Below are 24,176 nucleotides of genomic sequence, written 5' to 3'. Positions count from 1 at the left end.
GCTTCGTCTGTCCATTCAACAATTATTTGTTTGCATTAATGAAAAAGCATCACCTCTTCTCTCTCTGCTATGAAAACCATCTCTACAGTAAGAGCTGTGTTGATTAAAAGCACTGAAATAGTTTAGCTAATTATACCTTAAATTGGTTTGTTCTGCTTTATAATAACGTGGGTGGGTTTTTTGTTGCCAATCTCTCTGCTAGTTTAGTGGCAACAAGATTAGCAGCAGAGGTCTCCCGAGGAAGAACAATTATCTTATTTTTGATTCTGGTAAATAACTGTGCTCTGTGAAAAGGCTCTCACCTAGACAACTGTCATCTTGGACCCCAAACTGGTCCCTGATGATTCTGGCAGGACCTCAGGAAACACCACTCCTGTGGGGACAGGGAGTGGTCAGTCTCTTGCACTTTTGTTTAGGGGTGCAGAACTCTGTGATGGCTGTGAAAGAAACTCTTCCTGCCATTCACAGGCTCAGTTCTTGACTTTGACAGCTGCAGAGGATGCAGAAAGAAAAACACAATTAAGGACTCTGGTGAAGACCTGGGAAAGTAGTTTTCTCTCTTGACAAAATAACATATTAAGACCAGATTTAAAAAAAAAAAAAAACTTATTTCAAACCATCAGCTCCAGATGAAAAGATTCTAATTGTACCTTCTTTCATGAGTCCCTGTGTCTAGATTAGATATTATCAGGACAATTGTCTCATATCTGAATAAGCTTTTAGTGTCCTGGCTCTGAATAGAAAGGATTTTCAAGGACCTCAATTTCATTATAGTGTAGGTCAGGAGAGAGCAAATAAACATGACATCATGGGTCCATCTAGGTTAGACCAAAAAAAAAAAAAAAAACAAAAAACCAAAACCGCATCACCACATCAGAATAAAAACTCCCATAAGCAGAATGTTCAGAGCTGATAATTTTACCTTAATGCACCTTTTTGGGTGCTGCATGTGAAGAAATAATAACGTGAGTGGCTTTTAAAAATATATCAGTATCTTTTATGTCTACAGGACGCAACTCATTCTTCATGAGAGTTTGCATTGTCTGCACCTGTCACAAAAACCATGGTTGCCACTGGACAGCCCTGCAGAAAGGCACTTCGTTGCTCTTTACCCACCTCTGTGTGCTTCAGGCTATGTCTGCTTTTCACAACTGGTTCCCAGTTCCTATAATGATTTTCTCATTTGCCTTTCATATCTTCCTAGTCTTTCTTTTCCATGTGCTTAATGTTTTTGCTTGCTCATTTTGTTTCCTTTTTATTGTGGACTCTGAAGCCAGATTGCCTGGTTTCAATTCTAGCTTCCACCCCCTACTAACTGTGAGATCTCTCTGTGCTTCAGTGTTAGCATGTTAATTGGGGCTAGTAATAGTGCCTTCTTTATAGAATCATTATGAGAATCATAGGAATGAATATAGAATAGTCAGGGACTCTCTTCCTGGTGGAGCCTCTAAACATGGTCTTTTCAGACCATGGGAAAATGTCAGAATCACCGGGGCAGATATTTTAAAGAATGGAATCCTGGGCCCACTGCCACAATTATGATTCGGTCAGCCTGGAGGGGGGCCTGTTACAGCTAATTCATGCAGTTATTTAAGAACCACTATTTACAATTTTGTCCTTGTTCTTCCCTCCTACTGATTTTTCTCCCATCTTCTGGTGTACAATGACAGACCTCAGATTTTGTAGATTTTGACTGATTTGCCTACTGTGGTAGACATCTGTAGAATTACTCATCTTCCCACTTACTAAACTGGTTTAATGTGATGCATTTGTGGTCACTCCTCAGGTTCTGTCCATAACCTCCACTCTTGGGAAAGAATGTTATTAGATACATGCGGGCTCTGATTAATCCCTATTTGCTGTGGTGGGAAGTAATACTTTTGGCATTAGATGTGTATGTGATTGAACCTACTTGGGCTCTGAATATTGCAGAGTAGAAGAAACTTCAGGGGACTTGTTTATACAATACAACGTATAGAAGGGGGGTCTCTCATGTAGCATAGAAGCGTTGGAGTCATGCTAAAAGGCATCACATATAGTGGTATGAAGAACTAGCTGTTCTGGAGGATGCTCGACCTAGGCACAGAAGGGCAAATGTAGCTTTCTTTTCTTCACCAACTTCCTGGGTCTAAACTTTATCCAGGAAAACTCCAGAGGTAATGTAGTGAATGACAATCCTGACACATGGTTGAGCAAAGTCAAAATGCAGTGGGTTCTTAAGATCTTGGGAGAGAAGCAGAAGAGGGATAATAATGAGGAATATTTACAGAGAGAAGCTGTTCCTCAAGAGACTGAAAACTGGGCAACTGCGGGCTGCATCCAGAATGGAGAACTGAGACTTGCCCAACTGGGACAGAAGCAGTTGAACAGGCTCAGGTAACTACTTCTCCTTTTCTATTTAAAGTAGATTTTGTATGTGAGATTTTATAGGTGTCACAGGGGACATGACTGACGGAAGATGCCAACAGACAGCACAGGAACATGAAGTTCCTGATGATAAAATAAGGAATAAGAAATAGTTCTAGAGTCAGATAAAGCAGAAAGAAGGCGGCATGTTCCCAGACTGATGTATGGGCATCCAGGTTCTGAGACTCTGATGATATATAGTTGCTAAGAAATCATGGGTGGAACTGAACTTCACCAGGTGATAAACTCACCTTGTCCACTTTTACAGCAACACTTATACATTCTTGAGTATGAGGATCCCTGATTGCCAGATACAGTATTGATGCAAAAAACTACAACACATTCCCAATGTCTACTGCAATATAATTAAGCAAAGAGAATTCTCCATGAGCATCCTGCCAAAGTTTCAGGACTGTTATAGATCTGTTCCTAAAATTGCAATAATTGGTTTGTGTCTGAAGTTGGACATGGTTCTTCATATATCCCGGGATTCCTGATATGTAGCTGAATGACTAAGACTGCTTTTTTGGTGAAAGACATTATGGTACATCTTGCTCTTTTTCCCATCTTTTAAAAATGTAATACTTAATTTGCATGTAAAAAAATTTACCCTTTTCAAAACTACAGTTATCTGAGTTTTCACAAATGCATACAGGTGGGTATTGTAGACACACCACTACAATTAAGATCTAGAATAGCAGCATCATTCCCCCAAGTCCCCTCATTCCCCCAAGTCCCCTCATGCCCCCTAGCAGTTACACCTCTCCTGACCTCTGATCCCTGGCAACCACTGATCTGTTTTTATCCCTATAGGCTTGCCTCCCAGAATGTCAAGTAAAAGGAATCACGCAATCTGTCACTTTAACACTTGGCTTCTTTCCTTCGGCAGAAAGTCCTGGGGATCTGTGAATGTTGTTGTCTTAATGGGTCACTGGTGCTGAGCATCTGACTCTTCTGACATTAAGATGTATCCATGTACGTTGGCATTGAGAGGACATATGGATTCAGGGTGGGGCATTTAAAAAGGATGCACAGGACTCCAAAGAGATTTTTTTTGGATGATTGAAGATTCTTTAAGGCAGGATTTGAAATTTATTTTACTTAACACCTGTACATTGTTTTCTAGGTGTCAGACACTGTTCTAGATGCATTACAAAATTCACTGGATTCAATCTTCTAAGGTTGGAGCAACTATTATTTCCATTTTACATATGAGGAAAGTAACATACATAGAGATTAAGTGACTCGTCAAAGGTCACAAAATAAGTAATGGAAATAGGATTTAAAGCCAAGGGGGTTAAAATGTTCTTTCTCTGCCCAAAATCATAGCTGTGTATCAATCACTCATTCGCTACAGTAAAGAGAAATGATAGTAAATTCAAAGTCTGACCATTGAAAGAAAAATGTCTTCTGTAGTGTTCTAAGTTGATTTGTGTGGCAGGAATAAAAAAAAACTACAGATTTACAAATTCAGTTGGAAACTGTTTAAAATTTAAATGCAGAGTATCTGCAGAAACCGTAACTTTTCTGTAAGTCAGTGAATCTGTGTTGATTTACTTTAATGCTCCAAAGTGGACCAGCACAAACACACTGAAAAAAATGGTAAAATTCCACTCTGAACAGATAAAGAGAGGTATACAGTTGATACCATTCATAAACACTGAGGAACATGTGTTTACCATCTTCCTGTAAAGTTAGGCCTCCCTATATTAATTATAGTTTGATGTGTTTATACTTACCATTAAATTTATTTGCGTGTACATCATTATTTAATAGCTTTTGATTAGGGTCCTAATTTTGACTTTTTATACAGTGTTATGTTTATTAATTTTATTTTGACAGTGCTAGATTTAAAGAATCTTTCTAATATCACTAGGCATTTCTACCAAATAGAATTGAGAAAAGCCATTAAGATCATGGAATCCAAAATGAACAGAAGAGAATGTCTCAAAAAGATATAACTTTGACCCAGCATGGTACGCGCACCAGATAGAGCTAGTATTGTTTGCATTCACATTCTTAAACGCAATGCTTTAAAGAACTGTCATATTATTTCCTTCCATTATGACATGTAGTGTAGAAATTACAAGTGCAGTAGAATACTTAGTCATACCACAAAATAGTTAAAGAGTGACAGTATCAAGTGTTCTGAGGATGTGAGCCTACTGAAATTCTCATGCACTACTGGGGGCATGTGAAGTGGTATAACCATTTTGGAAAAATATTTGGCAGAACCTACTAAAACTAATCATACACATTATCTGCAACCAAATAATCCCATTCTTAGGTATAGAAACAAAAAAAAACAAATGCTCATACCCACAGAAAGACTATATAAAATTTTTTAAAATAGTTTTAGGCATTATAGCCCAAATAAGAAACTACAAATGTCCCCCAGCAAGCATGTAGACAAAAAGTTATGGTATATTCATACAGCTTTTTAAAAAGAATACTGTTACATCCAATGACATTGCAGATTGCTGCAGACATGATGATGAGCAAAAAATACCAGAAGCAAGAGAATACATACTGTGTTGCCATTTTATGGAAAATAGGCAAAACTAATCTACAGAGATAGATGTCACAAAAATGGTCACCTGGGTAAGTGATGATGGTAGTTACTTACTGGAAAGGGACACAAGAAAAAATTTAGGGTACTAGAGATGCTGGCATGTTTGGCAAAAGATAGGCATCCATGTAAGTAAAATATCACTGACCTGTATATGTAGATTGATTCATTCTGCCATTTGTAGGCTTTTTTATTAAAAAATTTAAAATTTTCTTTCATTGATATGCACATGGTAGCAAGAGAAGTAAGGACATCATAATTGAGCAGATCTGGGTAAACATTTGTTATCTTGAATTTGAATAAGTTTCTTTATCGCCTTGATTTTCAGTTTCCTTATGTGTGTTTATGGAAATAAAAATCACTTTCCAGAATTGTGTAGTTCTACAAAATAATGAATATTAAATGAGTCTCATAATATGCATAAAGTACTCTCAAGAAGACACAGCCAAAAGTTGGAAATTAACAAGTCTTCTCAGTGTTGAGCAGGAGTTATGGATAGGCTCTTATAGGGGATTATCTGATTATCGAGGGTTTTTTGTTACTTTTGTTTGATGTGCTATTTATTATTGATTAGCATTATTTTATAACTATGCAACTGCAAACCTTAATTGGTAGAAAATGGCTAGCAAGGCAAGTGATTCTTGTCAAAGAGCAATGGCAATGCAAATTAATCTTATCCAGAGATGTGGAAATGATTTTTGAGTTGAAAAGACAACCCCAAGATTATACTGTTAATATCCTTTGGACATGAACCAGTTTTTTATCTCAAGGACAAATTTTATTCAAGCTTTTTTCTTCATTTTTCATTCTCTCTAAATACTTCCATCTTCCTAATTTTTGAACCACCCGACTTGTTCCTTCATTAATAAGTTAAAAACCTTTGACATGTGTTTACTGTATATTTGTATGAATCATGCTTTTTAATTTTGTAGCTGTAGTGCTTTGCACAGTGTTCAATAAATTTTAGCTTTTATTCTCATCCATTATCCATTCTTCCAAATGTAATCCTGGGGAAATAATATAAAATGAGGTGTCTTTCTTTGATAAAATTTCCAGTTAATTTTATTCCATCAATGTTGAGATGAGGTCATTTAAACACAGAAAATACTGTGTTTCTAAAAACAAGCTATTCATTATAGTTTAGCATGGAGTCCTTATTGGGAAGTTGTAGATTAGGGTACAGGAGGGATAATCCTGTAAATCATGGCACTGTTTAAGGTACATATGTTTAAGGATGTGTGCAGGAGCATGGACTAAAAGTAACTTAGACTTGATGTACTTCAGATTATCCAGGGAATACAGTTGACCAGTGGTAGGGAGAGGAGGGAACACAGGTGAGGCAGGTAGAATATTAACAGGTAACTATAAACACATATTTGTACGGCTTTTTATCATTCTGAAATACATTTTCTCATTTGAGTCTCAAAAAAAAAAAAAACAACCGATAAAATGCTTTCTTCCATTCCATCTAAAATGAAATATGTATAAAGAGTTCAAATTCACTCAGTGAACTAATCAGTGACAGAGCCAAGGGCAGCCCACATACAGCGCCTGCTCTGTTTATACCACATTGCCACGATTCACCTACCAGATCTATTTGTAGCATAATTTTCACTGCACAGTAGCTCATCCTGAAACCTCCAAGGCTGGATATTAGCTCTTCCTTTTAAGCATCTGTCAGCAAGAGATCTGACAATTAGCAGCAAGACTAATATTTGCAAAGTGATAGGAATAGGAAAGACATAATATTTTAGCTAAAATTTTCTGTTTTGTTAAATGTTTACATTCCCAGAGTCTTTGGGCACCTCATACATTTGGATCTTTAGTGTGAAGTTGTAGATGAGGGACAGGAGTAGATGGTTTTGTAAGTTTGCTAAAATGCTTTTCTTTGGTGCATTTATGTAGGTGTTTGCAATTGGGAACGGAGCCTGGGGAGGCCCAGGTTAGCTGTTGATGCTTCTGGGTCAGCATATCCCAAATCAAGTGTGGGTGATATTTGGAAGCCTTAGGGAGAGAGGGAACCTAACTTATGGCCTGAAAAAGTCTATCTGACTTGACTACGTAGCTTAGCCTAACTTTCGAGATATTACATGTCATGATTACTGGCAGATCTGGAGGTCTGAATAGAAAGGTAATTTTTCTCCTCAAGATTAAAGAAATGGGATAATAGGTGTTCAAAGAATAAAAAGTCTGAATGTCCAGACTTCTCATATTTTCTGGAGCTCCCACCCCCATGATTAGTTGAGCAGTCTTTCCTGCTTCATATGGTAATTATTGAAGCTCAGCTTTGCTCTTCCCCTCAGTTGAGCCTGAGGCCATTAACAATCATTAGCCCACTGGCTTCCTCTGGTCTCCTGCTGCAGCTAGTTCCTTAGAGAGGGCATAAAAAAGCAGAACCTGGGTGATAATTCCAGGGGCTAAAGCCTAATTCTACAGGATTCACCTGTTCATTTACATTTCTCTACCTAGGTAAAGACCCAGATTACCAACAAAATTCCAGCTCATTTTAGCATGAAATTTTATCTTTATCCATTCATGTGGTAGCAGGGTGGACATTTATGATATCTTTAAACTGTAATAAAGAGTTCTAACTCAGAGCATACAGAAAAACACGTCTCTTTGGATATAGTAGAAATAAATTGAATGCCCTGAAGGGAATGGAAAAGAAAATCTATTTCCTGAACATCTGCATTCTATTAATGAGCACTTCAGGCCATGTACCCAATAACTTAGCATTCATTACAGGGCTAGTTGTATTCCCAGAATCCACTTAGGCCATGTCCCTTCTGCTTTCCTTCTTCCCTATGAAAAGGACTCTTAGAAAATTAAAGTGGTTTTAGCAGCCTCAGTATCGAGTGGCATGTATTTCATCACCCAGTATCCAGTGGCGGTGGCATCCACAGGGTGTGTGAGCACAAAGCCTGTTGCACAAGGCAGGGAAGGCTTTCTTCTAACTTGCTACTCTCTGGAGGGAATAACATTAGCGCCTCACCAGCCTTTCATCTGCCACCTTTCAATAGCACTTGACTCTTGTCTCCCTGCTGGCTGACAAGCTCTGTTGTCTGCCACCAGGGGAGGCTGAGCTTCCACGTGGCCCAGACCTCAGCAGGAAGCCCACAGCAGGCAGAAGCCTGGCAATCCCAGGGATGGAGATACCCCCATCCCCCCCAAAAAACACCCCTGCATAGGATCTAAGTGCTGAGCACCAGGTATGCTCCACAGGATGTTTTGTGGAGAGAAAAAAAGGTATTTGTACCCTTCTGGTTAACAGAAAGAAGTGCATTCTGAGGTAATTCCTGCTTTTCTTTCTCCTGTCAGCCTTTGAAATGCCCTTCTTCCACCTTTCCCCGGAAGTCTCAGCGTGTTATTTATTTAATGCACTTTCTGGACAAAGACAACATTCTACAAATCTTTTCGCCTGCCTATTTTTTCATCTCTTGCAGTAATTGTCCAGAAAACAGGGCCCTGTTTCTAATGCAGTTGCTGTTGCGTGATGTGAGTATCTGAAGGGCATTCTGACGCTCTTAGCTGAGTGCCTCTCAAGCCACTGGAAGCTATGAAAACACTGTGTATCCCTACTGCTGGTATAGCCACTAACATTTATCATTGTGAAAAAAGAAAAATGGCAGGGAAGGTGGTGACAGTTCTGCTGTGATGGGAATTTCATTCATCATCCCAGCAGATAGCATGCAGGAATGATGCTGTGATGAGCTGGCTGTGGCAACAGGTGAGTGATATTCCACAGAAGGTGTGTATTTGGGAGCTTTTCCAAACATCAACACTACCATTCTTTATGCCCCTCAAATATAACACACCCCTCAAATATTCATCCCCCTTACTGCTCTCCCCCAACCTCAACCTGAATTTCCACAAATAGCGGTTTTCATTCCTTTGATTTAAGGCTTCCTTACTACTGTTAAATAAAAAATTCTGAAAAGGTATACATTAAGCTTTATCTGTCATCACTACCTTAGTAAAAAGAAGCATTTACTTTTCCTAAAGAATGTTAAGAGGGCAGCTGTTGCTATATTTGTATTCACAATATTACCTTACGCCATGTTCTAAAGACTCTACCTCTTGCTACAGAGATAAAAGATAGCAAAAACTAGAAGACACCTAGAGAAGTTGAAGTGATTGACATTAGAAAGACTTTAGAAGAAATTCATGAACCAAGACTCACTGGAGAAGAGTTTTGAAAGGGGGAAGGAAAATCAGTGAAAGATGAAGACTTTTATAGAATGTTTAGAGAGGAGATTTTGGGGGAGGTGTGAAAATAGTTATGAAAGAGAACAGAGATAGATTTTCCATGAAAATCTCACTGGTACAGACCCCTTCTAAATGCCTAGGATCCAAGCAATGTATTCACATTTTATATTCTTTATGCAAAGCACTCTTCCCCCCAAATTGTGTAAGTTTCAGGCCTCATTAATCCAACTCTTCAACAAATCTATAAAGAAGTAAATTGGTGATTTTAAGAAAAATTGTCCATAACTCCAATAGGCAAAATGACTTCCTTGTCATGTTAGGGCCTTGTCTATAAGACTTCTAGGGGGTATCTGGATTCAGAAGGATATAAATATGTGACATACTATCAATTATTACTAGACTATTTTACAATTCCGCAAGGGCTCTCCACAAACTTTGCAAAAAATGGATAAAATGTAAATGTTTGTTGTGTTGCTAAGGACTGAATTGTGCCTCCCCAAATTCATATGTTGAAATCCTAACCCCTAATATATTGCATGTGGATATGGAATAGTTGGCAGGTTATTGTATTTAGATGAGGTCATGATGGTGGGACCCTTGTGAGGGCATTATTATACTTACATGAAGAGATGCCAAAGATTTGAATTTGTGTGTTCTAGTTCTCACTCTCTCTTTCTCTCTCTCTCTCTCAAACACAGGGATGAGTTGGCTGTTTACAAGCTCGAAAAGAGTTATCTCACTAAAAATTGGTCACACTGGCACCTTGATCCTGGACTTTCCACCCACCAGAACTTGGAGAGAATATCTGATGTTTATTTCATTCAATCTACCATATTTTGTTATAGTGGCCCAAGATGATGAAGATGCCTATAGAGGATAACTTTTGCCCCATAGACATACAGATTTTTCCTGAAAGTAGTAAAGAGATTCCCCAAAGATAATTGTTTGTTGTTCTGTAGTTTTCTATACAATTAACAATCTTAATCCTGCATTCATTTTTGCTCTCACTGACCATATATTATATTCTCTTATCATTCTTTGAACTGACTTCATCATTTTATAAGCTAAAATAACTTTGTCATACACTATGTAATTATATAAGAATTGTATTTTTAATTTTGAAAATACTTTCAACAGTAAAGGGAAGTTCTAGGAATTATACCACATGTTGTGTAGTATATTCCACTTTGATGTATCTTTTTAACTTCAGTAGGGATTTAAATAACTTCCTTTAGAAAACAATCCTAAAATTTGTATGGAATCACCAAAGACCCTCAATAGTCAAATCAATCCTGAAACAGAAGGGCAAAGCATCACCCTTCCTGATTTCAAACTATATTAGAAAGCCATAGAAATCAAACCAGTATAATATGAGCATAAAAACAGACAAATAGACCAATGGAACAGAACTGAAAGTCCAGAAATAGGCCCTTGTGTATACAGTCAACTAATATTTGATAAGGGAACCAAGAAAACTCAACGTAAAAAAGACAGTTTCTTCAAAAAACTATGCTGGAAAAATCAGATACTCACATGTAAAGAATCGACAGATTGTAGGTGTGTCAAGGAGCTGTTGGAATTAAATTTTTCTCGAAGGTCAATAGACAGTGATTGCAATGGAGAAGGGGTCCTTGTTGATGGTAATGATGAGTGCAGATATACTCACAGTAGTGGACAACTAATCAGGGGAAGACAAGACCACCAGAGGGTGAAGTCCAGACAAGCTGGATGAAGCTACTGGAGCTTGCTGTTGGAGGTGTTAAAACTGCGAGTCTGTTCTGAATCATCAGTGCCTTTGCCCTATCAGTTGTTACATGCTATAAGTATTATTTCTGAGTTCAAGGAATTGAATAGGCTCCCCATTGTGGAATTTGACATTCCCAAGAACTGTGACAGGAAAATTTGGGGAAGTGACAGTGGGCTAAAAAGCCTCAGGGAATGCGTGTCTATAATGACTTCACATCCAAACATTGGAAGGAGGTGGTTAAGCCTCTATGCAGTCCCTAGATCTGAGCTCCAAGGGTGTTCCTAAAGAAGAGTGAACACAAAATCTATAGGGTGAGAAAAACCTAATGAGAAGGACTTCTGGAAGAGGGGAAAAGGCCCACAAGGTGAGTACAATATTGCCAGCTTCACAGTTTAGACTTGGACCAGCCCAAACAATTGTATTGGTTTGTAAACTAAGCTACATCTTGTGGCTCTTAGAATGCCTCACTCATACCTGTTACGGAATGCTATCATCCATTCCAGACTCCTCAGTGTGGCCATGAAACACAGAAATCATACACTAAACTACTTAGGCCATCTTAAAGGACTTGTTTTCTTCTGCTGTTATCATTTTGATTTGTTCCTTCCTCCCTTTCTCCTCATGCCTTGCTTATCAGTTAGAGTCAGGATAAACAATATCTAAAAGTTTTCCAGATTCTTCTGACCTGCTTTCCTTTGTGATTAAATAGTTGAACCCTAGAACCATTTTCAGCAGGCACATTCCTGCTGGGGGGAAGATCCAGAGATCTGAAAGGAGGCAAGTTGTCCAGGTGAGAGAGCTAATCGTAGACGAGGCCCTGCTCACTGTCGGTTCATCTTGGGATGGCGGCAGCTTCCCCAGACCTGTGGCTGCTCTCAAAGCAGGCTTGCCAGAGACTGTGGTTTTCACCCCACAGTGACTCAGCTCCCTGGGGATGGTGACAGGACTGTCAGGGACCACCAACCACAAAGGCATCAGAAAATTCATGTCGAGCTGGTCATATCTATCAAGGCCTCTTGTGTCATCAATAAACCCTTGGAAAACTGCCCCCAAAGCAAGTAGTCCTTTCTGAATCTCCCCTACACAAAGATCTATCTGCATTATTCTCTCATCTGCTGAAGCTTTTTCTTCTTTCTTCTGCTTTCACTTTCAAACCCTTTCTCCAACCCCTCACCCTATCCACCATACCCTCTGAAGCAAACATAGGTTTCTTTATAACGTCCTTCCAGCACCATAAACTGAAGCTGAAGCTTACCTTCTCTTAAAGGTGCGCATCCTCTAACTTCCCTCTCCAGTGAAGCTGCCATTTCTTCTTCATGTTCTGAGACAGAAAGCAGAGGTTGTGGTCAGGAGTCACTTGGCGCCCTGGTACCACTTTTCCATCTGTGTCAATTCCACCAAAGTTTATGTTTGAAGTTTTCATTTTCTATTTTCCATAAACACTGCAGATCTAGACACATGATCTGGATCTGTTTTCTCACCGCATCCAAATCCTGACATAATTCTGGAATGTTTAAACATATATGTGGACGGCCATCCAACATACTAGCATTCAGCCCCTTGACTTTTTCAAAATTGAGCTAGCTGTAGTCTAAAAATGCTAGCATACAACGGATATGAGCTTTCTTTCCACCCCTCTCACTACAACTGCTTGAAAGGGACTACCAGAATAGGATTCCTTTTTCTGCTAATTCAGCAGTTGCAAAACTTAACCATCAGAATCACCTGGAGGACTCATTAAGAAACATTGCTGAATTCTAAGCCCAGAATTTCTAATTCCATAGATCTGAGGTGGGGCTAAAGAATTTGCATTTCTAATCAGTTCCTCAGGAATGCTAATGAAGCTGGTCTGGGGATCACATTTTGAGAACCATGTCCTAATGCATGTGACCAAGTATCCATATTATCTTCATGTCAGTATTATCTGGGAAGCTTCAAAAAATATAGATGTCTGCATCCCACACCTCGGGATTATGAGCGATAGAGTTTTAAAGAGGTCCCCAGGTGATTCTATTCACAGATAAATTTGGAAGCATTGGTATCAGCACTTTCTAGCCTGTCATCTCCTACTCATCCTGGAGGATAAAGTTAATCATCCAAACCATACCTCTCACCTGATTATTCCCCTGTATCCTGGTGTTAACCTCCTCCCCCAGGGTAACTGCAAACCCTTGTCTATTCGTTTTCTCATTACTCCTAAATACTGGCTGGAGAAAATCACACAAACTTATCCTATGGCTCATCCTAGTTGTACTCATTCATACACCCTTATTCTTGGTTCTTCCTAGTTTCCATCTGCCTCACTGAAAATTCTAAAACTTCACCATTGTAATTGCCCTACTTGAACTTCTCCGATGATTTTTTACCCCAACAAGTAAAAATCAATTCCATCAGGCATGATCTCCAATTTAAACTCTATCAAAATAACAAATATATCTGTAGCCACACCACTCCTCCCTCTTTTTCATCCCTACATTTTAGTCTGTTATATCTCCCTACTCCCCTACTCAGTTTAAGGCCAATGCCTCTACCCTCACACACAAACCATCACATTTTGCTGGCACCTAGCATGATTAATAATGTGATGCATCCATACATCTTAACCATTCTTTCTGTTAGGAGAGGCTCTGCTTTAGATCTTAATCTCTCTAGACTGGTTCTCCCCCTTTTCCTTATTATTCTCTTGTACATAATTCCTGCTTCCATTTGTCTGCTTTTTCTGCCTACTAATGGCTAATTCAGGAAGAGGAATAGGTTCTTCTAGATGCCTCCTTTTATAGGGTTTTGAGCTGGTATTCAAAATTTTTCTTATTTTTTTTCTGGTTTACCTCTGCCTTACCATGTGAAAGAGGACTCTGCTTGCACTGTTAACAGTGCACTTCTCTTTATTTCTAGAACCTGATGTCATTGCTCAGTATGTTAGGCACTAACAAGAAAGCTGCCTCAGAAGCATAAAGCATTATATTAATGATACCTTTGTTTCCAACATGCATTTACTGCTCAACAAAAGGCAGACACGTTTCTCTCGTCAGAATAATGAAAAACCAACCAATCCAGCAACCCACTTGGAAACCAGTTGTCTGGGGATCTGCGGGTTTCCTATTCACTTGGTGACAACTCCAGCAGAGGCAGGGGGAAAAATGGCAGAAAATGACAAAAACACACACAGGAAGCACAGTACAGGAAGGAAATCAGCAAGACAGACAGAAACATGTGTAGTTTTGTTTGCTCAAATAATAAAGCTTGGTTTAAGAAGTGGGCTTATATGGTACTGAGATCCAGGCGTCAAGTTGAGTGTCTAGTGCTAGATGATATAACATGGATTTCTTTCATCAGGGCTTTGAAAAACTTTGATGCTAAGTTAGAACAGAATGCTAGTGTAGCTTCTATTAAAAATACAAAGTAGGTCAGGAGGGACAACAGAGAAAGCTTTGGTATTAATTATTCTCATATGTTCACTGTCATTTTAGACATTATACTTATATAAAATTATATATTGTGCATCTGGAATATTAAGTATATTTATATAAAATTTCTGATTCTGACATAAAAACTGTTGACCTTAAAAGCTTGATACTTAAGGGCCTCCCTGGTGGTACAAAGGTTTAAGCACAGCACTGTGAAGCTATCCACAGCCTCTGCAGCACGAGTTCTATCCCGGTCAGCCAGGAGCTATCCACATGGCACAGTAGACCTCTCCTGTCTTGCCCGCTACTCTCCTCAGCATTGTATTTCAGTCAGTCTGCCTGTTCTGTTCCCCACTCTGTCTCTGGTGAATCCTCTCACCACCCCCATCTCTGGCCTGTACCCCAGTTCTTGTATGCATAAATAAATTTTAAAAAAGTTTTTTAAAAAAGCATGATACTTGAAAAACAAAATAGTTAAATTGGACCTTATCAATACTAGAAACATTTGTGCTTCAAAGATGCCATTTTAGAAAATGAAGTCACAGAGGAGAAAATATTTAAAAATCATATATCTGTAAAGTACTTGTATCCAGAATATGTAAAGAATTCTTTAAATTCAATAACAAGAAAATCCATTTTTTTTTTAATGGGCAAAAGATCTGAAAAGACATTTCACCAAAGTAGGTATAAAAATGAAAATGAGATAGAAGATGCTCAGTACCATTGGTGATTAGGGTGATGCAAAAAAAGTGAGTCACCATTATATACCCACTAGAATGACTATAATCAAAAGGACAGACAATACCATGTGTTAGTGAGGATGTAAAGAAATTGGAAATTTCATGCATAACTGGTGGGTATGTAAAATGATACAGTCACGTTGGAAAACATTAAGCAGTTTGTAAAAAGTTAAATATAAACTTACCATATGATTCTTCAATTCTACTCCTAGGAATCTTTACAAGAGAAACAAAAGCAAATGTCCCCATAGAGATGCAGGTGCGAATGTTCATGAGAATATTATTCATAGTAGCCCAAATTGGCAATTTCTCAAATATTCGTGAACTAGTGAATCGATAATAAAAATGTGGTAAATCCATACAATGGAAGAATTTTCAAAAAAGAAAGTGAAATAACGGCTGATTCATGTTATAACATGTATGAATGTAGAAAATATATACTCTGTGATAGAGGCCAGATGCAGGAAATTGCATATTGTATGTCTGATTCCATTTTTATGATGGGTTTAGAAAAAAGCAAATTTACAGGAACAGAAATAGATCAGTGGTTGCCTAGGGTTAGGGATGAGAGCTGTGATTAACTATAAATGGACATGAGGGAACCTGAGGTGATGGAAATGCTCTAAATCTAGATTATTTTTACTTACACCTCAATAAAGTTACATTTAAAAAAATTAACAATTCATAGTTATTTAAATTACCAGTGAACCAAATTTCCATTTTTAATTGAAATAGAGCATGATAAAGACTTTCAAGTGTGGCATAAGAAATAACCACCCATTATCCCAACCCCAAGATCGGTCATTTACTGACAGAAAGGTTTTTGGAAGTTTCAGTATTATAGTTCCTGAGAATGGTTAGTCTTCTTGCAATTGACCAGATTGATATGAGGAACTGGCATGAACACCATGTGAAAAGTCTGCATTTTTTTGTCACTTCCCCTTACAAAGCAGAGGAGAGCCTCCACAATTCACAAACTGGATCATCATTGTTAAATAAAGTAGCAAACTCATTTTTTTTGCCATATGTCAGTTATTTTTGCATAATCATATATTAACCTTGTGGTTAAAGCTTGTTTTGTTCGTCCTTAATGGCTATCAAACAACATAGAATAAATGCACTTGTGCTATTTTCTTGTTTGGAACTGTACTGCAAGGAGTGGGTGAAGCACTAAGATGATCTTCAACATCTACTGAGCATCTTTCATGCATGAAGCATGATAATTAGGCTTGTGAGCCATCTGATGGAGATGACAAACCCTTGTGCTCAAGGAATTCGCATACTGGCTGAGAAAGAAAGTTAAGAAACAGTTATTAGCTAACAAAACAAACAAACAAAAAGCACTGTATGATCAGGTTGAAAACCTCACAATGTAAAACAAAGGAGTTGCACTACAATATGCTTTGAATTCCTTGCAGCTTAAATATTTTGCTATTTTCTTAAAGAAAAATCTGGATCCTGTGTATATAGGCTGTAGCTGGTAACTTAAGGATTTGTTATGTTTCTGTGACAAGCACTTATTTAGTGAAGCTGTTGGTCTGTTTTTAAAATTGCATGAATTACAAAATTGTTTCATTTCCAAGTGAAGATCTCATCAGTAAAACTGAGCCAAATGTGTATATGTGTGTATGTGTATGCAGCTGCAATTTTTTTCTTTCTTTTTTTGCTGATGAACTCATTTCTACAAAATGACAATCCTGATATTATGAGAAGTAAAGACTTTCTGTTATGATATCTAAAGAGGGCAGAAGGCAAATTTCCCAGTACTATGCATGGGCATAGCTTATGTTGACCTACCAAGCCAAACAGAGGCTCCTGGCCAGTGGTGCTAGGAGCTGAGCTTATTTCCAAACAAAACCCAGATCTGTTAAGAAAAGGTTGACCACTGTCATATGTACCGACTCTCTTGATTTACATCTGTGGTGGAGGGAGTAGCCTTGTTGGTGATTCCTTTTCTATTGACAAGTCACACTGACTTGAATAAAGAGACAAATTGCACATGCTGACGCTGGTTTTTGCAGACAAATTTGCATCCAGTTGATATGGCATTTCTATTATCTTTGAAATCTAGCAACTTGTGGAGGTATGAGTCATTGTTTAACAAAGGGTCAGGATTGAGGTTTGAGTATGAAGTGATGCAAATTAAAATAATAGCTTTCCCATCTGTTCTCTTATTCCCATCTTACTGTATTTATAGACATCCATGGAAATGGAAGTGGCCTAGGCACTGCTAAATTAATTTTTTGTAAGTATGAATGCTCCTAGGCTGAGAGGTTCCGTTAGCACATTCCTATTTTTCTCTATTTGTACCTGTATTGGCTTGAAGATACTTCTAGAAATGGGCCTAACTCATACTTGGCCCCATCCTGCCCCTGCCTCTTGGAATGCCATACCCTTCATTTATGCTCCAAATTACATTATGAGGTTTTATTTCATCAGAAACATTACCCTGACTTCCTTTCAGCAATCAAGTTTCTAAACGCTATACAATGCAGAATATTATAACGTTATTAAAAATGATATAGTTGGGACTGCTTAATTCTGGGGGGAATAATCAGGTTAGACTTTTACATCATATGACATGCCAAAGTAAATTCAAGTGAATAAAAGCATTAAATATAACAGTGTATTAGAACATAAAGATAGTAGAAGGAAAAAATATCTGAGGTTACAGTCTATAGAAGAGATCCTAAAGGAAAATATAGAATTGATTACATACATAATAAAACCTTAATGTAAGTAAAATTATTAATAAAATTAAAGTCTGGACAATTAGGAAAAATTATAGTGAAAAATGTCAATATATGTTAGTCTTTTTATATTGAGAACTTATTTAAACAAATTATAGTATTTCCATAAAATACTAATGCCCCAAAGGCATACACAATTCATGAAAGAAACCAGTTTAGAAATGGTCATTTTAAGGTATTGAAGACTTCAACCTTATTAGCAATGAAACCAACAGTAGGATCTGAGGGTTTGTTTACTCTTTTTTAAGACTTGTCAACAAGAGAAACAATAACTTCCCAGTGACTGCTGGGGACCAGCCTCTGGCAAATGTTGTGTCAGGGGTTCCTGAAAGGATGAGATGGCCTAGGTGACCTGTAAGGGGCTGAAAGGAAGGGGATTAAGGAGATACTGATACTGGGTGGGGTGCAAGTATATTCTTCTTCTGAGAGACTCAGCAGGTCTTTATTTATTCATTTTTAGTAATCAGAAAAATAATATCATCATGTGCAAAGCAGAAACAATTAGTGTATTTTATTCCCATGGACTACTGGCTCCTATGGGTCCCAGCTAGACGGTAGCCTTCAAGGTTAATAGATAAAAAACCAAACCTAACACTAAAACTTATTATTTCAGCTAGACAATTACCTAAGACAGTTGATAGCCGCCAGTACATCCCTATCAGCCAATGCCTAAGCATCAAAAGACTCTTCTATTCATATGGCCTTCAGCCGGAGACCAGCTGGTACTCAGCTATCAGAACTTTTTCTACCTAGAAACTCCTTAACACAGTTAACTTCATTTAAAAACTTTCCTAAGAAACTTCTAAAAAAGCAAAAGAAGGATTTACTATAATTGTTGTGCTGGATTGCTTGTCAGATATATACAATAAATTGTCTCCCATTGTCAAATGGGCCAAATTGTTTAATAACTAATTTCTAAACAGATAATTTTCCATGCCGTTTATTTGAAGTATACTGATGCATATAATCTATTGTCTAATGTACTTTCTGGGAAATTTTTCTCTTTTTATGACCAAGAACAAAAACAAAGGGCTGTTAAATCTTCGGCCCCATGGTGTGAGGCACAAGGAATCTTCAGCCTCAAGGTGTAAGGCCCTTTAGCTTTGGCCCCACGGTGTGAGGCCCTTTAACTTAGCTGCTTGCCAGTGTCTTATCTGGCTGGGGCAACAAGGCCCCCTGCAGCAAGTGGGGTGGTGGGGTGGGGAAACGTATGTTGAGAAATTTCTTCTCTTTGGTTGGGAAGACAAACTGGGAAAAAACCTTTCTGGACAGTATTTTAATAGTAGATATTAAATATCTTGAAAATATTCATGTTTTGACAGATTGATTTGACTATCAGGCATTTGCATTAAGGAACACACAAAATATAAGACTGACATGCTGTTTATAATAATTTCTAACAAATTACAATTATCCTTTAAGTCCAATATTTGAGGAGGAGTTAAGTAAACTATTGGACAACCATATAGTGGACTATTATATGGTCATTAAAAATATGTGAAATACTTCAAATGGCACAGGAATTTGTAATAGTAAAAGGAAGCTGTCACAGTATAAAATGTAGTTCAGCCATAGAAATTCATTTTTAGAGTATAATAAAACATGTAAAATATTAACAACTGCGCCTTTGAATAGTAAGATTATGATTGTTATTTACTCTTTATACTTTTGAGCTTATCACCAGGAGTGGGTATTTGTTTATAATAGGAAACAAAAGCTATGGAAAAATTATGATAATCTACCTTAAACTAAAAAGCTTTTCATAGGAAAAGAAACAATCAACAAAATCAAAGGCAACATGTGCAATGGTAGAAAATATTTGCAAACCATATATTGGGTAAGGGACTAACATCTAAAATATGTACGAGGGCCTCCCCAGTGGTGCAGTGGTGCACTGGGCTGCGAAGCTGCCCTCAGCCTCTGTAGCACTGGTTCAATCCCCAGCTGCCAGCAAGGGTCCCACATGGCGCGCAGACCTCTCCTGCCACACCCGCTGCTCCCCTCAGCAGTGTATTTCGTCAGTCTGCCTGTTCTGTTCCCTGCTCTGGCTCTGGTGAATTCTCTCACCCTCCCGTGCTTCTGACTGTACCCAGTGATTGTATAAATAAATAAATAAATATTTAAAAAAAGAAAAAAATGTAAGAACCTGGGCCTCCCCGGTGGCGCAGTAGTTGAGCGCTGGGCTGCAAAGCTGCCCACAGCTTCTGCAGCGCCGGTTTGATCCCTGGCCTCTGGCGAGGGTCCCACATGGTGCACAGACCTCTTCTGTCTGGCCCACTGCTTCCCTCAGCAATGTATTTTGTCTGTCTGCCTGTTCTGTTCCCTGCTCTTGCTCTGATGAATTCTCTCACCCTCCCGTGCTTCTGACTGTACCCAATGCTTGTATAAATAAATCTTTTAAAATATATATATATTTAAGAAACTCATAAACTTAATAGGATAAAAATAATCTGATTTTAAAATGGGCAAAGGACATAAATAAACATTTTCCCATAGCAGACAGACAAATGGCCAACAGGCACATGATATGATGCTAAACATCATTACTCATTAGGGAAATCAAATCAGAATCATGAGACATCACTTCACATCTGTTATAGAATGAATATTAGCAAAAAGCTGTGATAACCAGAGTTTTGTTGATGAGGCCTATAGTGGAAAGGGAACACTTGTACACTATTACTTAATATAAATTTGTGTGGCCACTATGAAACATAGTAAAGAGGTTCCTCAAAAAGTTAAAATTAGAATTACCATATGATCAAGCAAGTCCACTTCTGGATATGTATCTTAAGACAATGAAATAAACATCTTCAAGAGTTATCTATACCCATTTATAGTAGGATTATTCATAAAAGCCAAGACTTAAAATAATCTAAGTATTTATTGATGAATGGATAAAGAAAATGTGATGCACACATACACATAATAGAATATTACTCAGTCATGAACAGAAGGAAATCCTGTCATTTACAACAACATGGATGTACCTTGAGGGCATTATGTTAAGTGAATTGAAACAAGCAGATTAATTACTGTATGATCTTATTCATATGTAGAATATACAAGCACCAAACTCACAGAAACAGAATGTAGAATGATGGTTGCCAAGGACTGTGGGCTAGAGGAAATGAGGGAGATAATGGTCCAATGCAAACTTCCAATTAGAAGATGAATAAATTCTCAGGATCTAATGGGCAGCTTAGTAACTATAGTTACCACCACCACTTTGTGTACTTGAAAGTTAAGAGAGAAGATCTTAAATGTTCTTACCACACACATACACATATCAAAGGTAATCATGTGAGGTGATGGAAATTTAATTAACCCTATTGTGGTTATCATTTTATGATATATTTATGCATCAAATCATCATATTTTATGCCAACTTCCACAATGTTACTTGTCAATTATATCTCAATAAACTGGAAAAATATTTAACGATAAGAAAAATTGTTACAGTCATAGTGGAAAAGTGGGATTCAAAATTCTAAGTGCAATATGACTATTCTTAGGTAAAAATGTATCTTATCCACAGAAGATAAGAAAATATATCCTAATGTGATGACTACAGTTCTCTTTGGGTGGTGGGACTACCAGCAATATTTCTTTTCTTTTTTATGTGGATCAGAATGTATTAATAAACTTTTATAGTGTAAAGATGTCATCAGTCATTTCTTGAATAATTCATGCAACAAATAGTGATTTTATAAATATTATGTACCATGTCCTAAATATGCTGGTTTCTGGGGCTTCCAAAATTGTTATGGCAGACTCTGCCCCGGAGGGACTCTGCCCCTACGCACAGCCTTGCGTAGGTGATAGACATGGAAGCATGTGGATAGAGGAAAGGACTGGGTGCTATTGATGCTATTGGATCCCAGAAGCCAAACAAATAATTCAGACTGGCTTGTGGGGGAAGAGAAACAGGGTACATTTGACATCACCAAATGATGACATGCTATGATAGAGGTTTGAAGAAAGGGGTAAGTATGTCACATAGCTGCATGACAATATCTCAGTAAGGGCAACTGTTGTATGGAATGCACACACAGGAAGACAGGGATGGCTTGTGGGCTTTCTGATTCACAGATGTTGCTGTGCTTTAGAAAGGGAGGAATCCATCTGGGGCAAGAGGTTGTCTCCATGTTGAGTTCCGTGCCCCTGTGGGCCTGACTAGCAGAGGTGTTTCCTTATATATGGAAAGAGCTCGGCTGGAGGCAGAAGCAGAGCTTTCAGTTGTGAATTTGAATGAAGGATCCAGGGAAGATGTAGAAAGTAAGAAATGGAACATTGAACCTGGGATGGGCTTAGAGGAAAACAAACATTTAGAAAGGCACCTGAGGAGAATACCTCAAGGAACAAAAGCCAGGAGATTGAGGTCCAGAAGGCAAGAAAGAGAGTGCACAGTGCTGTAGAGAGTGCCAGGGAGTAAGAGCTGAAAGGACACTTTGGGAGACAGACCTTCTGTCCAGTCTCTTCATGAAGGGAAAGCAGGTAGGGAAAGAAGCTGGAGTGATGGGAAAGAAGATGGAGGTTGGGGTAGGGTGGTAGTGGTGATGTCAAGGATTCTTAGGGTCCAGGGAGTGTGTTACTGAAGTCAAGAGGAAAACCCACATACACCAGAGGTGAGGCTAATGGAATAATAGCAAGAAGACATATATTCCCTGCCTGTATTGAATTAAAATGTTATGAGAGAAAGGCAACACCCAATTGTCAAGCTAAAGAGTAGCTACTTACCTTAGAGTTCTTCCAAACCTAACTCATGGTCACAGAATAAAATATGTCAGCTGACTGGCTGCCAGCAATAATGCCTGGCCATCTGAAGCTGGAGGCGAGGGTCCACTCAAGTGCAGATAATGTCATTGTCAAAGGGGTCTTTTGTCATCTGTCACATTCAGTCACACCTCAACTGCTCTGCTGCCAGACCTTTTCAATGCCCTCTCTTCCCATCTGCCCTGGACCATTGCCAAGACAATACTGTCATCCAGGAGCCTCTGATACATCTATCTGTCTTCCCAATAGGAAAGTGGTACCCATTTAAAGGACATGTAGTCACAGATCTGCTTGTTTCAGGCATGCAGGCCACAATTTCTGGATGCTTGCCTGGAGCTGCAGCAAATCTGGTAACACAGCAGGATGAAGGGATAGGGTGGGCGGGGTACACCGCCTGTGGGATGGGGGCAGGCAGCCATAAGGTCTATTCTGTTGTTCCTATAATAGGTGTCTGCACCCTTCTTTTAGTGCTGACATTGTGTTGTGGTTCCTAGGTGGGGTTTATTTTCCCATGTAACTTGTAGTCCCTGGTAAGATAGGGAGATGAAGTCTACTTTTTCATCTACCCCACAGTTGCACGCAGTAATTTGTAGGGTGTGTCCTTTCCCCCTTTTTTTCTGCTTTGAATCCAGACATGATGTATGGAGCTAGAGCAATCATCTCAGGCCCAGGCGGTGACTAGCAGGGGGAAAGGTCAAGAGCATCCCTGGGCTTCTAACTGCAACATCATCAGGTTGCTGAATCAATGCCAGCAGCCAGCTAATGCAATAATTTTTGTTCTGAGAGAAAAATAATTTTTGACCTAAGCCCCTTGTAAATTAGGTTTTCTATTTCCTGTAATCTGCTCAGCACCTATCACCCCTTCTTCACGAGAAGAGCCCAGATGTTGTTCAGATAGCCATCCAATTCCATCTCCAGGATTAGTGGCGGCACTGATTAGCCCGTGTAATCCCATTTCCCTTGCCAATGTTGAATTAAGGAGCCAATGAATCATGGGCAGGGACTGAGGAGCTGAAGTCTGTAGGGTCTTCTGAAAAAAGCTCCTATGACAGAACAACAAAGAGTCTGCCTCTCTCCTTCCTGTGAATATTCACACGTGCAGGTTTGGTACTTGAAGATTTTGCAATCACCTTGCTACTCCCTTGAGGATGCCAACACATAAGGTGGTGGGGGAAGAGACAAAAATAACCTGGGTCCTTGTAGACATTATAATTCCACTGAATCAACCTGTGGTGAAGACTACTTCCTGTGCTTCCACAAAGTAAACTTCTTTTTTCTTTAACATAGTGTGTGTGTGTGTGTGTGTGGGCGGGGAAGGGGTAGGGGGGATTACTTGCCCCTTAAATCATCTTTACAGATAATGAGGGTATTTTTAAAGTTTTGTTTGTGATTATTAACTCTATTAACTCCAGCTTTTTATAAGAATAGGTACAACAAGCATTAGAAAATTATATGTATTATTTCCAAATGCTAAATATTAGTATATTTCTTTCCCCTTGAGAGTGAAAGCTTTAGCTACAGCAAATAGTTTAACTCAAAACATGTCCTAAAGCAAATGTTGATTTTATCCTGGTC

General features: G+C 38.5%; 1 protein-coding gene across 1 annotated transcript in view; it reads right to left on the bottom strand.

The window, feature by feature from the left end:
• The window catches only part of GNG2 (G protein subunit gamma 2), a 151,349-nt gene extending 130,426 nt beyond the window's left edge, over positions 1-20,923 (bottom strand). Inside the window, exons 1-2 of the mRNA XM_054690376.1 lie at positions 20,907-20,923; positions 12,184-12,249 (exon numbers count right to left, since the gene is read on the bottom strand). The gene's annotated coding sequence lies outside the window, so the exon portion shown is untranslated. The remainder of the gene's footprint in view (positions 1-12,183; positions 12,250-20,906) is intronic.
• Positions 20,924-24,176: the final 3,253 nt, after the last annotated feature.

This window comes from Talpa occidentalis, unplaced genomic scaffold (assembly GCF_014898055.3).
Source record: "Talpa occidentalis isolate TD23 unplaced genomic scaffold, MPIMG_talOcc4v2.1 talOcc4.11, whole genome shotgun sequence".
NCBI lineage: Eukaryota > Metazoa > Chordata > Mammalia > Eulipotyphla > Talpidae > Talpa > Talpa occidentalis.
This window is presented reverse-complemented; position numbering and strand designations above follow the sequence as displayed.